This window comes from Cuculus canorus, chromosome 2 (assembly GCF_017976375.1).
Source record: "Cuculus canorus isolate bCucCan1 chromosome 2, bCucCan1.pri, whole genome shotgun sequence".
Classification (NCBI taxonomy): Eukaryota; Metazoa; Chordata; class Aves; order Cuculiformes; family Cuculidae; genus Cuculus; species Cuculus canorus.
Window position 1 is genome coordinate 102675305 of NC_071402.1, and position 12565 is coordinate 102687869.

Below are 12565 nucleotides of genomic sequence, written 5' to 3' on the forward strand. Positions count from 1 at the left end.
TAATGACTCTTGTGTCACCCCTAGAAGAATACAAAGTCCTCAAACTCCCTGGTTAAGCAGTAGGAACATTGAAGCAATTGTTTTCGGCTGTGTATTAGCAAAGCTCCCTCTTCAGTTATGCTTGCTCCTTGTAGGCAAATTAAACACAAGTGACATATATTTTAAATATATTGATATGCTATCCATTTCTACCCTTTGAAAGTGAATAGCTAAATGATGTTATGCATCATCAGATCACCTTTGCATATATGGCATAATGTCCTACAGTGTTTAAAAATATAAATCTTTCAAACTACATTAATAAAAAGTGGGCTTTTCTTTGTTTATCAACAATGCAACTGTCTGTTACCATGTTTGAACTCAAAAAGAAAAATAGCATTGCCAGTAGGAACAGCAGAGAAAGGTAGCCTGGTGCCTGATTTGATCAAATATTCACATATTGCTAATAAAATTGTTCATTTAAAGCTATTGCACTATTTTTGAGAGGTCGCTAGAAACTGAGAGATTGATTCGTTTTCTTTTTCTGAATTAAAATAACAGTGAGCATCAAGAGCTAGCTTATATCACAGAACTAATATGAACGGAATATGCGATTTCCTTTGGAGCTAAATAGAGCCACTGCAGAAGGCTTCCAGAAATGTCAAGACCTGTAGTAAGCTACCAGGGTTTCAGTGATATCTGTAAGTCATGAAGACACATAGTGCAGCCAGCTCTCTGAACTCCTACTAACCGGATCCCTTTTCCCTTTGCCCCTTATAACTTTCACAGGGGCCTTAACACTCCAAGGAAAAATAGAAGTCTTAATACCTGTCTAAATACAGACTCAGGTAGGCTAAACACTATAATCGACTTTCCTTCTCTGTGACCTCATCCACAAAAATCAACACTATGTAAGCTGTATTTCTCATACAAGCCGCCTCCATGAAATGATACATAACTGAGTGTGATAGAAATGTTTTGTGTTCTGTACTACCAATGGCTATGGTGGTAAGAATTATCACAATGAATAGCATTCTATGCCATTAATAATTCCACCAAAGTAAATTAATTGTTAACTATGGCACAATTTGCTCAATTTGATTATCAGAACAATGTCCCTGACATGCAGGGTGTTAGTGAGAAGGCTCTAGTCAGATTGGGAAGTGCTGGGGTGAATACAAGGAGGGAACTGAATGGGCTACAGGCAGAAGGGGGAACAGGCAGGGGTACAAGATGCCTTTGCTCCGGTATTTTTTACTATGAACATATGTAGCAACCCAAAATGTCTCTGGCAAATGAGCGGAGTGACTTCTTTTACAAAGGAACCATGACTCATGTCTCGGCTTGCTACAAGGGCAGAGTAACAAATCCCAATGCCTCCTTTAGGATAGGCTATAAAATTATGTCTAAAGGTTCAATACAAGTATGACCTGGAATATATTTCATTGGGAAACCTTCATGCCCGATGTTAGAAGCAGTTCTATGACTCTGGGTGCTGGCTCTGGAGCTGACACTGGGAGGGTTACAAGCAATAGCTCCTTTGTGATCTAAATCTTCCTCATATTATTTTCAATAATGGGGTTCTGTCTTAATCATCCTAATAAATTCCATCTAGATACTATTGTTTGGGACATTTAAAACTGAATTAAACTTTCAGTTTAGTGGCAAGTATTAGCAAACTTAACTCGAACCTATTGATGTTTTTCATCTAGTAAGGGCTATTTGAGTTACCCTAGGAGCTCTTCTCTATCTATGTTTTCAAAGCTTATATCTCTTTTGGCTGCCTTCATGTCACGAACAGTGTTTTCTCTGTTCATTTACAGACCGCTGTGCAAAAAGCAGCCTCTGGAAATGGCTGGTGTGCAGCATATCATAGTCTACAAATCTGATAGAAAAAGATACCATTAAACCTTTTAAAAGCTACAGGCAGCCCTGCTATTTGAGTCTACTCCTTGCAGAAACAATCTGATGCTCTTCAAACTAAGAAGTTAAAGGTCCGCAATGCTATCTGATGTTAATGGGCAGATATTTCCTATCACCTATTTAATTACTCTCACTGTGCACCAGTTTGTGAGTACTACACAGATACTACCCACAGAAATATCTACTGGGAGAAAGCACAGAAGGGTGCTTGGTAAAAAAAAGTGACATTCAAAGCTTCTTATTTATAGGGACAAACAGGTCTAAACTCATGTTCAGAGAATACAGGATAGACTTGGAAGGCTTTGGCCCCCTTACTGTGTGAGAGCTGCATGCAGCACAGACCCTCGCGGCAGCAGGTTATTGCCCAAAGGCTGCGGAGCTGCAGAAGGCACCGTTACAGGGACTCCGCTTGCTGATCCCACTGCCTGCTGTCTCAGCCCCAAGGACAGTCTGTGCTAAAAGCTGCAGCAGATCTCCTATTGTTCAAGTTATTTCAGTGTATGTGATAATTTAATTTCCTCTTGAATATAACAGGGAGTATGCTTATTTGTCCTAACTATTTCTACCCACAATGTGTGTTTATCCACTACCCACTCAGCTATCTGTCTTTAATTAGTTCCTCAGCTGAGTACTTCAAGCTGTGCTGAGTACGTCTGGAATGTTTCTTGTTTTAGTAATTAATTTAATTTCAGGAAGCTCCTCGATCATAGCTTAGTCTCCATGAACTACTGACTTTTCACATGTAAATAAGATGAAAGAGATGTAGAGGACCCCAGGCTTGCTTTCTGTGACAAGTGTTTATATTTACTTGCCTAAGTCTCTTCAAGAGAGTGAGTAAAACTAGAAAAGAGGAGACAAGGGGCAGGGTGGAGAGATATATCTGCAGCATTTCTCTAAAGATCTCTAGGGAAAGGCCTAGTCTAATCATTCTTTCTATCATGCATATTTAACACAGTCAGCAGAGTTCAGAATCCCTGGAGTCCAGAAAAATAAATTTTGCAGGTGGGCTCTGGAAACATCTGAATGTTATTTATGAATAATTTTGCTTTTTATATATTCATCTTGCAGACAAAAAAAAATATATAGCAAATCACAGGTTAATTTCCCTATTTTAATGCATGGTATTGCAGAGAATAAGGCTGATATGAGTTGAGGCTGATAGCCTACTTCTTTCCAACATTAAAAAAATATTGGAGGCAAGATACTCTCTTGTTCTGTCCTGATAAATCACTGAGCACATATGCAATTTCCTATTGCTTTGGATCTTTCTTGGTTTAGGGTTTTGCTTATTTATTTTTGGAAGTGAGTGGAGATTACTAGCCCAAGCTCTGGATCTCTAGCTGTAGTTCTTTTGCTAATTAGAAAGGAATGGAAATGTTTTACATGGTCTTCAAGTCAATTCTAACTGTGGCCATGTAGAAGCACAAGGATTACCTTTTATCATCTGAGTAACATGAATGGAATGAAGGACTGTAGAGAATGGATCTGGTACTTGGGAAAGTCTAACAGGATGATTAGTGAAAAGAACACATTTTACAAAAAATTAATTAGAAGACTTTGGCTAGGTTAGTTTAGCTAAAACATTGAGAGGAGATAAGAGGACACTTTATGACTGGGTTTGCTTATCCTGAGAAGGGCTTGGAGGGGTGCTAATTGCTGCCTTTGCTGCCTGATGGGTAGTTCTAGAGAAATCAAATCCAGGCTTTTCTCAGAGGTGCAAAATAAAAGATCAAAAGACAAGTCACAAATTACAACACAGAAAATTCCCACTGGATGTAAGAAAAATATTTTCACAGTTGGAGTGGCTAAGCACCGGAACAGGTTGCCCAGAGAGAAAGCAGAAACTACATCCTCAGAAATTTTCATAAAATGAAAGGCCTTAAGCAACCTGATTTATGTTTGAAGTTAATCCTACATTGAACAGGAAGTTGGACTAAATGACCTCCATAGGTCTCTTCCAACCTAAATTAATTTATAATTTTAAGCTCTATTCTTCAGCTGAGCTCAAACACACTTGAAAATATATAAAATTTTATTACATTTAATAATTTCATGTCTTCCTCTGGATAGCGAGAAAGATATAAAGCAATTTGCAATAATAGCATAAAAAGTTGCTTTTTTTTTTTTCCTGTTTCATCATCGGACATATTCTGACTTTAAGGTGGCATATTTTCTGCCTTTTGAAACATTGTTTTATTGTTGTGTTTGATACTATTGGCTTCTATAGGTCCTCTTTGAACAACTGGTAGTTCCACTCCTTCCCTCCCGTTCAGAAAATATTTTCAGTACAATGCAAAAGAATTTTATAAATTAGGGATTAAAAAGAGAAAGAAATACAATAATGAAAGTCTACACATTTATATTATTTAAAGGTTCAAACAGTTCACAGATTAAAGCAAAAGCTCAACAAACCACTCTTTCATTCATGTTGTCATGGGAAGTCGTTAACAAGCTGCTAACAATAACACACCTATCACTTGAACTTACACAGCTTCAGATGCCAGTTTCCATTTTTCTCAAATCCTGTCTATTGCTTTAAATATCTTAATTTTCTTTGGTTGTATCTTGGACTAATAAGAATTTCCTGAGACTGGGATAGTTGCAATGCACTGTATGATAATACTATTTTTGTTTAATAACAGATTTCCTTATGGGATCCCAAAGATACCTTGTAATATTATCGAGAACCGATTATCAACCTGAAACATGGCATGTGTGCAGAGAATAGGAGAGAGCTCTCTCCGCATAGTGAAACTTCTGAATATGGATGGGTGGAATATCAATTAATCATGTTATAATTTAAGCAGGACTGAAGGTACTGCAAGAATGTTTGTTTTCAGTTTACAAAAGCGAAAGCTCACAGATGTCTATCTGAGCACAGGGAACTGCTTTGTGTTCAAAGAAAGGAAAGGAGTGTCCCACCCATGAAGCAAGTATTTCATTTAATTACGTATTTTCTAAAAACCCATCATCATTTTTACAAAACACTGAAGCTTTTGAATGTTTTGGAAGAAACTGAGAGTTTTTTGAAACTGTTCAAGAAATGTAATTATGCTGAGATGAAAATTTTAATCTAATTTGGACATTTTAAAAAGCCTTTAGTTCTAAACCTATTTATTTATGAAATAGAATTAAAAAGTGATGAAAAGGTTCTTTTGTAAAATATTGAAAGTTGAAGCCACAATGATATCCTACCATCAGCTGGTCTTGAAAATCAATGTGTTCTATTTCAAATGTCTTCTACCTTCTTCAGTGTTGGTACGCTAAGTGTTTTTGAAAATATTCTCTCCTTTTGGAATGGGAAATTAAAGTACTTCTTGGAAAAATCCCTTCTCTACCATCTTTTATTGGAAGCATTTTAGCTTTCCTGGATGATATACTGCCAACTATGTATTGAGTTTACTTCTGCTTGCATCAGAAATATGAAGATATAATAACATTTCATAGCAATAAATTATTTAAAATTTATTTTTATCATAGCAAATCTAAAATAAATAATCCTCAAGTGAATGGGACACTACATGAACTGTGTTCTGTGGCAAATAATTGATATACTCTGATCTAGTTGCACAGTTTTCAAAACCAGAACAATGTTGCAGTGATAAGGCAAAAGTTTCCTTACCTACAGGAGTTCATGAAACCTAAGATAAATAATAAAATATAGATACAGGGTGCATGTTGGAAATCGATTAGTGAAAGAAAAGGCTAAAAAAAGATTTTGAAACCATAAACCACTAGTGCTTCTTTTTCCATAGTTACTTCCCTGAAAGCTGTTCTTATGAAAAATATTGCTCATTTGAATTAGATCAAATCAGATGTACAGATGATTCTTCACAAATGAGAGTTGAAATACAGCATATAAAAATATTAGAATTTGCTGCTTAATATTGTAAAGCTGAAAGTTTCATGATTCTGCTAGCTTAGCTAAGACTTTCGAAGTACCGATTACTGTAAGCTCTTAACACTAAATGAACAGAACTGCCTTGAATTGCTTTAATGAGAAATAAAATACCATTTCATAAAGGATTTTCCACTCATCTCATTTTAATCCTATCTGAGCTGATTCAAAGTTAAAAACTTGACTAAAATTATCAGCATTATTCAAATATCTTCTTTTTTTTCCTTAAACAACCAAGTAGGCACCTTACAAAAGAGAAGTTTTTACCACAGAAAAGAGGAAGAATGAAGGGGAATTGCAACCTTTCTTCTGAAACCTGCTCTCTAAATATTGAATTTATGGCTCTTCACAGATTGCAACTTCATTTTGGAACCCAGCACATTAAAATCCAGACATTTATCAGTGGAAGTTCTCCATGGCATGATCAATGGGAAAGGGAGTAAGCAGGCGATTCTTCATATTTCTTTTACAGTTTCCTAGCTCTTCCCCTCCTCTGTCCTCCCAACATTTGCAAGTTTTTCAGAAAAAAAAGTTAAACATTAGAACAGGTAAAAGAGACAGAAGATTAATTCTTTGCATAGTTTCTATTCTACTACTCTCAAACTATTGTCATATTCCATTCCATCAGTTCAGATTTCTAGTTACCTGCCCAAAATGCACAACTTTGCAACCCTGTGTTAATAGGTACTAAAGCTGTTCCTTTGGGGACCACTTCATAGATCTGCATAAAGATCTATAATGACAGGCTGCTTCTTCTTTGAGAAAAGGGTCAGAACACACTCCATAGAAAATCCTGGTAAGCACTGAGTGGGACGTAGTATACATACAAAATACTGAGTATCTATACATGTAATATGGCTTGATGAAGGGAGTGTTTTCAACAAAAACTGTTAGAATTCAGCCTGAGAGTCAAAGGATAGGGAGAGGAGCCTGTGGGATGTGAAATCATTATGAAGTGCAGCTGTGGTTGTGGAGTATGTACCTGATCCTCCTTTTTATTCAAACATTAGGTAGAAAATTTCAGCTGATTTAAAATATTGTACGAAGGCATAACTACAGTTAACTTGATTCCCTTGTACAGATATCAATGGTGCAAGTTTAATGAGAATTGAGGATCATCAACTTCTTCTTTATTAGATTCTCCATCTTGGTGGCTGGGCATTTCTCAGTGTCACTGGGTAACTTTGTGTTGTGTGCCAGGTGTTGGGTGCTGTGGGGTTAAATGAGCTCCTCTACAAGTGGCTACCCTCCAACAAGCTGCCATGCATCTATCTATGTCTAAATGAGACTGAATTTGCATAATTTACACCTAGCAATGAACAAGACTGACCTCACTCTACCCCACGTTCAATCATTTTTTGCCTTTTTCTGCTCTTTAAATGTCAGTCAGTGCTGCAGGAATATGCAGGCCAAAAGTATTAAGGCGAGAAAGAGTTCCACCTAAAAAATGGATACAGACAATCTCCTTCATTTTATACCTCATTTCTGAGATTATTCAGGCCTATGGGTTGAAATTTAAAGATGATTGTAAATTTGTGCATGTAATTGACAGGATTCCAGCCACTTCTCATTTCCCAGTTTAATCTCAGATTCGCCTAGTTCCTCACTGTTTTACTGATATCTCCTTCTCATCACCTCACTATACCATGGGAATTGTTTCATCTTTTCATTCTGAGGTTTTGTACCCTACATAATTGCTTTTCTTAGGTTGCTATAGGTAAGTGGTAAGATACTAATATGCATTACAATCACATAGATGGTAAAATGTTTGAAATTATAATTAAAGCATAACTTTAACAGGATTTGAGTTTAATATGAACAGCTACTGTATGTCATCTACCAGACTAATGACTCTTTCCTTAAATTCCCTAGGAATTTAGAAACAATACTTTACATGAAATGCTTCAGATACTTCTTTTTTGCACTAAAGAAGATGAAATTAACCTGTAATATAATCATAATGATGAGGGGAATTTGAATAAAATTACCTCTTAATTGCATTTGAATTCTATATCTCTGAAACATAAAGCTCACAACTCCCCCATGGAGTTTCACCATTTCTTTCATTTATGATTGGTTGGAGAATTGATCTTGGGCACTGACTGCCGTATGTTTTCATTACTTTAACAGACATATAAAGAGAGTAAAATTTATTAGTCTTTTGAAATTCTAATGAATTCTATATTTTATATCAACATACACACTTTCGTATAATTGAATACCTGCGAGAATTAATAAATAGGCAAGTCCATTCCTATCTTAAACCAGGTAAAATGTCTCTGCCACTTTATGTTTTACATTTCATGATGAATCTAGGAAGCCTGGAGATGTAAATTTTGGAACGGTGTTATTCCATCTACTTGAATTCACTATACATGTAAAAGAGATGCGATTCACATTTTAAAAGACAGGAGAGTGCACACAGAAAAAGGAAATCTCAGGAAAGTATACAGACCATACTGCTTTATTACCTTTAAGGAAAATCTCCAGTGATATAAACTGTATTCATAATGAAAATACACACTAAATGACACTGCAATCTATAATACTTTCATATACTAGCAGGATGGGCAAAAGTGTTAGGTCTCACTCTTTTGAACCAAACACTCAGACTCCTACAGATTTTGGCAAAACTCAGAAAGGATTAAGAACAAGTGGTTAAATCACATCAAGAATCAATGCTTCCTATTAAAACAATCTCTCTTCTGTCTGTTCTAACAAGATCAGTGCCAAACAAAGGTTTTCTTTTTCTTTCTTTTTTTTTTTTTCTTACCTTGGATTACTAATTTGCATATGGCACAACCTGTAAGGGGCAGTGGTTTTCTCAATACGCGAAAATTATAATTTTAATTCTACTTCTCTACTTTTCCTTTATTCTCTTGCACTATTTGCAGGCATCCCACTGCTTCAGTCAGGCACAAAAAGACATGTCCTTCTAGCATGATGGGTTAATTTTTTGTGATCTGTTTCTACCTGCCCTGTGAGGTGAGTAGCACTCATGGCTAAATTTGCTTTCAGAAAGCAAACAGAACAAAACGTAACAGTTAGGGGCATACATTACAGAATATTCATATATGACCTGTGAGTCAACATGTTTTCTGTTAAAAGAGGGTCACTTTACAATTACATATTCCATAAATAAGTTTGTATGCAAAGTTTGAACTGAAAGAGAATTTTATGGCCATGTTATAAATCTCAGGAAAAGGTGTTTTACAGAAGAAATGTTGCAGCTTCTAATGAGAAAAATTACTTCTTATGCATCACATGTGCAGAAAAAAACCTGCATATGTGATGCATAAGGAGTACATAAACAATAAAAAACACAGCTCACTGAGGACATCAGTCTGTAAGCACTGACATTTGCAGTGGCTATCTATTTTAGATACCTAATGAGAGGTTTTATTGCAAACCCAGAATCACAAAAAATGCCTTGTTCACACCAGTGTCAGATTAAAAAAGCAGATTCTACAGGAACGTTCTAAAAGGAAGTACAAGAGTAAAGCCAAAAGCTGTATTTAGAAGTGAAAGAAACAAAGCATCAGGTTATGAAAGGATGAGCTATGGTCAAAATCACTGAATAAAAGAACTCAAGGTGTATTTCCCTTGAGAACACACTCACAATCACATGAACACATGCACAAACAAAGTCAATACACTAATGTAAGCAACGAGTTCTGCTTTGTTTCTGAATTTCTGTCATCTGTCAAGGAGATATTTTGTCTGTCACTGCACATCCTACATGAACAGTGCTGATAATTGTCTTCATGAAAATTTATCTTAGAGAGAACCACGGTCAATGTAGCTGCCTCCTCCTCCACATTTTGAAGACTAAAGATAGCAGAAGTGAAAACCAAAACAAAACAAAAAAATGTTTCGTGGCTCAGAAATTGAAGTCTTACTGGGAGAGTAAAAACTGTACACCGGCGGTGATGGAAAAAATCATGAACCTGAGCTGTGTAAAAAACATCTCCCCCTTAAATTCTGCTGTTGCTATAGCAGAAATGGGACAAAAGGAAAACAGACTCAAGGAGAAAGGCAAATCTAGAGCAGAATAGTCAGTCTGTCTCCCCCTGGGCTTATAAAGAGCAGACTCAAATCAAAATTCTTGGATCTCCTTGGGAGAAGGATGTTTGTAGCAGGTTACAAATCTAGGAGGTTTGAGAACACAATATATTCCTAAGGGGACTGAAAAGAAAGTGCTGAAAAGGTGCCAAAACTCACAAAAGTAACTTTGATTCAATGTGATTATTAATGACATCTCTGTAGCAATAAGCCCAACATAGTAAGCTAAGCTCTTCAGTTTGTTTTCAGAAGAAATTACCAAGACTTGACATTTGCTTAAAATCCTTGCTTGATCTTTGGATCCAATATAATGCCAACCCCCCCAGCAAATCCAAATCTTGATTATGCACCTGTTCTCTCTGCTCTCCTGGTAGGTCATCACTTGGAAAAATCATGAGATACTTAGAAAGTACTCCTCAATACTTAAATATCAAATGGAAGAGAGACATCCTGGGTGTTTTATCCAAGGTACAAGACAGGCCCCAGGCAAGATTTATGGGAATTTTGCCACGCTGACCAGATGAATCTTCATAAATCTAGTAGAACACAACAGCTTAAGCAGGTCTTTAGACAGGTAATAAGGGTCCTTTTTGTTGACTACTTTTCAGGATGCAAACAGTGTTTTGTGAGGTGCAGTTAAATATGAAGAATATTTCTGGAACACTAAGATGGATAATCATGCATGGCCAAGTTTTCTGGTATTATTTCCAACAACAGCCACGATCCAAGCAGTCTTAATCAGATCATAAATCAAGGAAACAGAAAAATGAAATTGCCATGTGGGGAAAAAAAATGAAATTTATATTTCTTGGTAAAGAATCTACTGATTTTTTCAATATAAGAGCAATTGTGATTCTGCAATATGTGTACTACATTCCTAATCTTCCTTGGTTCAAGTCGAACAAATGGCACCGAGAGGACTGATTTTCAGATTTATTTTCATCAGTCAGCAACGTAGAACGGTTGTAGCTTCAATTGATAATTGATTCTTTAAGAATTTGATGGGTATAGGAGGAAGGGGACTGCATGAGACAACAAATATCTTTGCTTTCTTTAATTCTTCTTGCCTTCAGATAGCAAGATTTCAGCTATCCGCTCTTATGGACTGCAAAGGCCAGCAGGTCTGCTGTACTCTTACAGCTCTCAGGTACAGCTGTGACTGGACCTAAATGACATGTCAGTATCTCTTGATATTACACAGAAGTAGCTATGAAGTGCACAGCAAACTATACTCTACTTCTGATGTAAGAATATGGCTCTTCATGTGCTGCAAAGTATCCCTGGACTATGGGTTGATGCCATAGACAACACTCAGGGCAAAATGAGATAAGTTGTCACAGTTCAGGGAGACTCTATAGCTGCAATGAGAAATCCTTCTAAAAAGGTAAATTTTTATTTGACTAGCTAGTCATTCTTTCCTTTTCCACCTTCCTTCCAGTCAGATCCAAAATCTGTATTTCTCTGCCAGTCTTCATACTTCTAACAGAATTTAATTAACAACCTTCAAAAATTAGACAATGATAGCTTCATACAAAACACATACAACTGAACTTCCTGTGCTGTGATGAAAGTCAACATCTTTAGTATTAAAAATGTTGGTTTTGATGCATGTAATATACCAAAAATGGATTAACTGTTTTCTAAAATCCCCTTCCACAAACTCAGTGCGTCGGATCTTTCTTCCCTTTGGAACAAAAACACATTCTGAAATTTTGAAATTTTCCCCAGGACAGAAATCTTGCTTTCTACAAGCACTAATGTGTGGTGAGACAGTACTGGTCTCGGGTACAGCAGCTGTTGTATATGATCAAGAAAGAATACGGAGAATGCTTAGTAAATGCACTGGGAACATAAAATGGGAGCTTCTACTAACGGCAAAGTTTTATACTATCTCATGTGAGAAAACTTACACCTGATTGTTATCGATATATATGCTCATGGAAATAAATTTGAATTTATTCATAGGCAAAGTTCTTTTTCTTAAACTGCAAATCATATCTGTGAAGTGCAAACAAAAAATTCAATTAATTAGGTTTTTAGGAATACACCTGTTCTGTTTCCCAAATGTCTATATCACACAGTCACACTATAACAAGGGTTACTGTCTGCTCAAATGAGGTTACCTTAGTACTATATTTAGAAATGACTCATCTTTGGAGACTGTTATTCAGATTCAGGATGTGAGCAACACAGGTGCAAGAAAGATGCTACCTATTATTCCTTAGTCAGCAGCTGTAAGTCTCTATTATGAAAATGTTTTGTCAAACAGATGAAAAACAAATACACGCTAACTGACCTATGAAAAGTCAAACACTATAAATAACAAGCACCAAATATGTTATGTGAAAGTTTGCAAACATCCCATGTTTCTGCTTGTTAGGCTCATATTCACTAACAAAAGATGGAGGGATTGTTTGCACAACCCAGAGAGACCATGAAGCTATAAAAAGACTAAGCTCATTTGCTTGTATCACTGAGCAATGGCCTAGACTTTTGAGGCATCAGACTGAGACCCAGAAAACTCTGTTTTGTACTTGTCCCACTGGATGACTCTCATTTGGGACTATTTACTTTAACTTAAGGCAGGGATGATGATACTGATCTCCTTGGTATAGTACCTACAAACATGCAGATGGAAAGCATGTACCTGTAAAGGAGCAGAGGAGGAAGGACAAACTGTACTCATCCCTGTGGTGCCATATT

At 36.4% G+C, this 12565-nt stretch overlaps 1 protein-coding gene across 1 annotated transcript in view; it reads right to left on the bottom strand.

The window, feature by feature from the left end:
• The window catches only part of CNTNAP2 (contactin associated protein 2), a 1069322-nt gene that overhangs the window by 162000 nt on the left and 894757 nt on the right, over positions 1–12565 (bottom strand). The window lies entirely within an intron of this gene.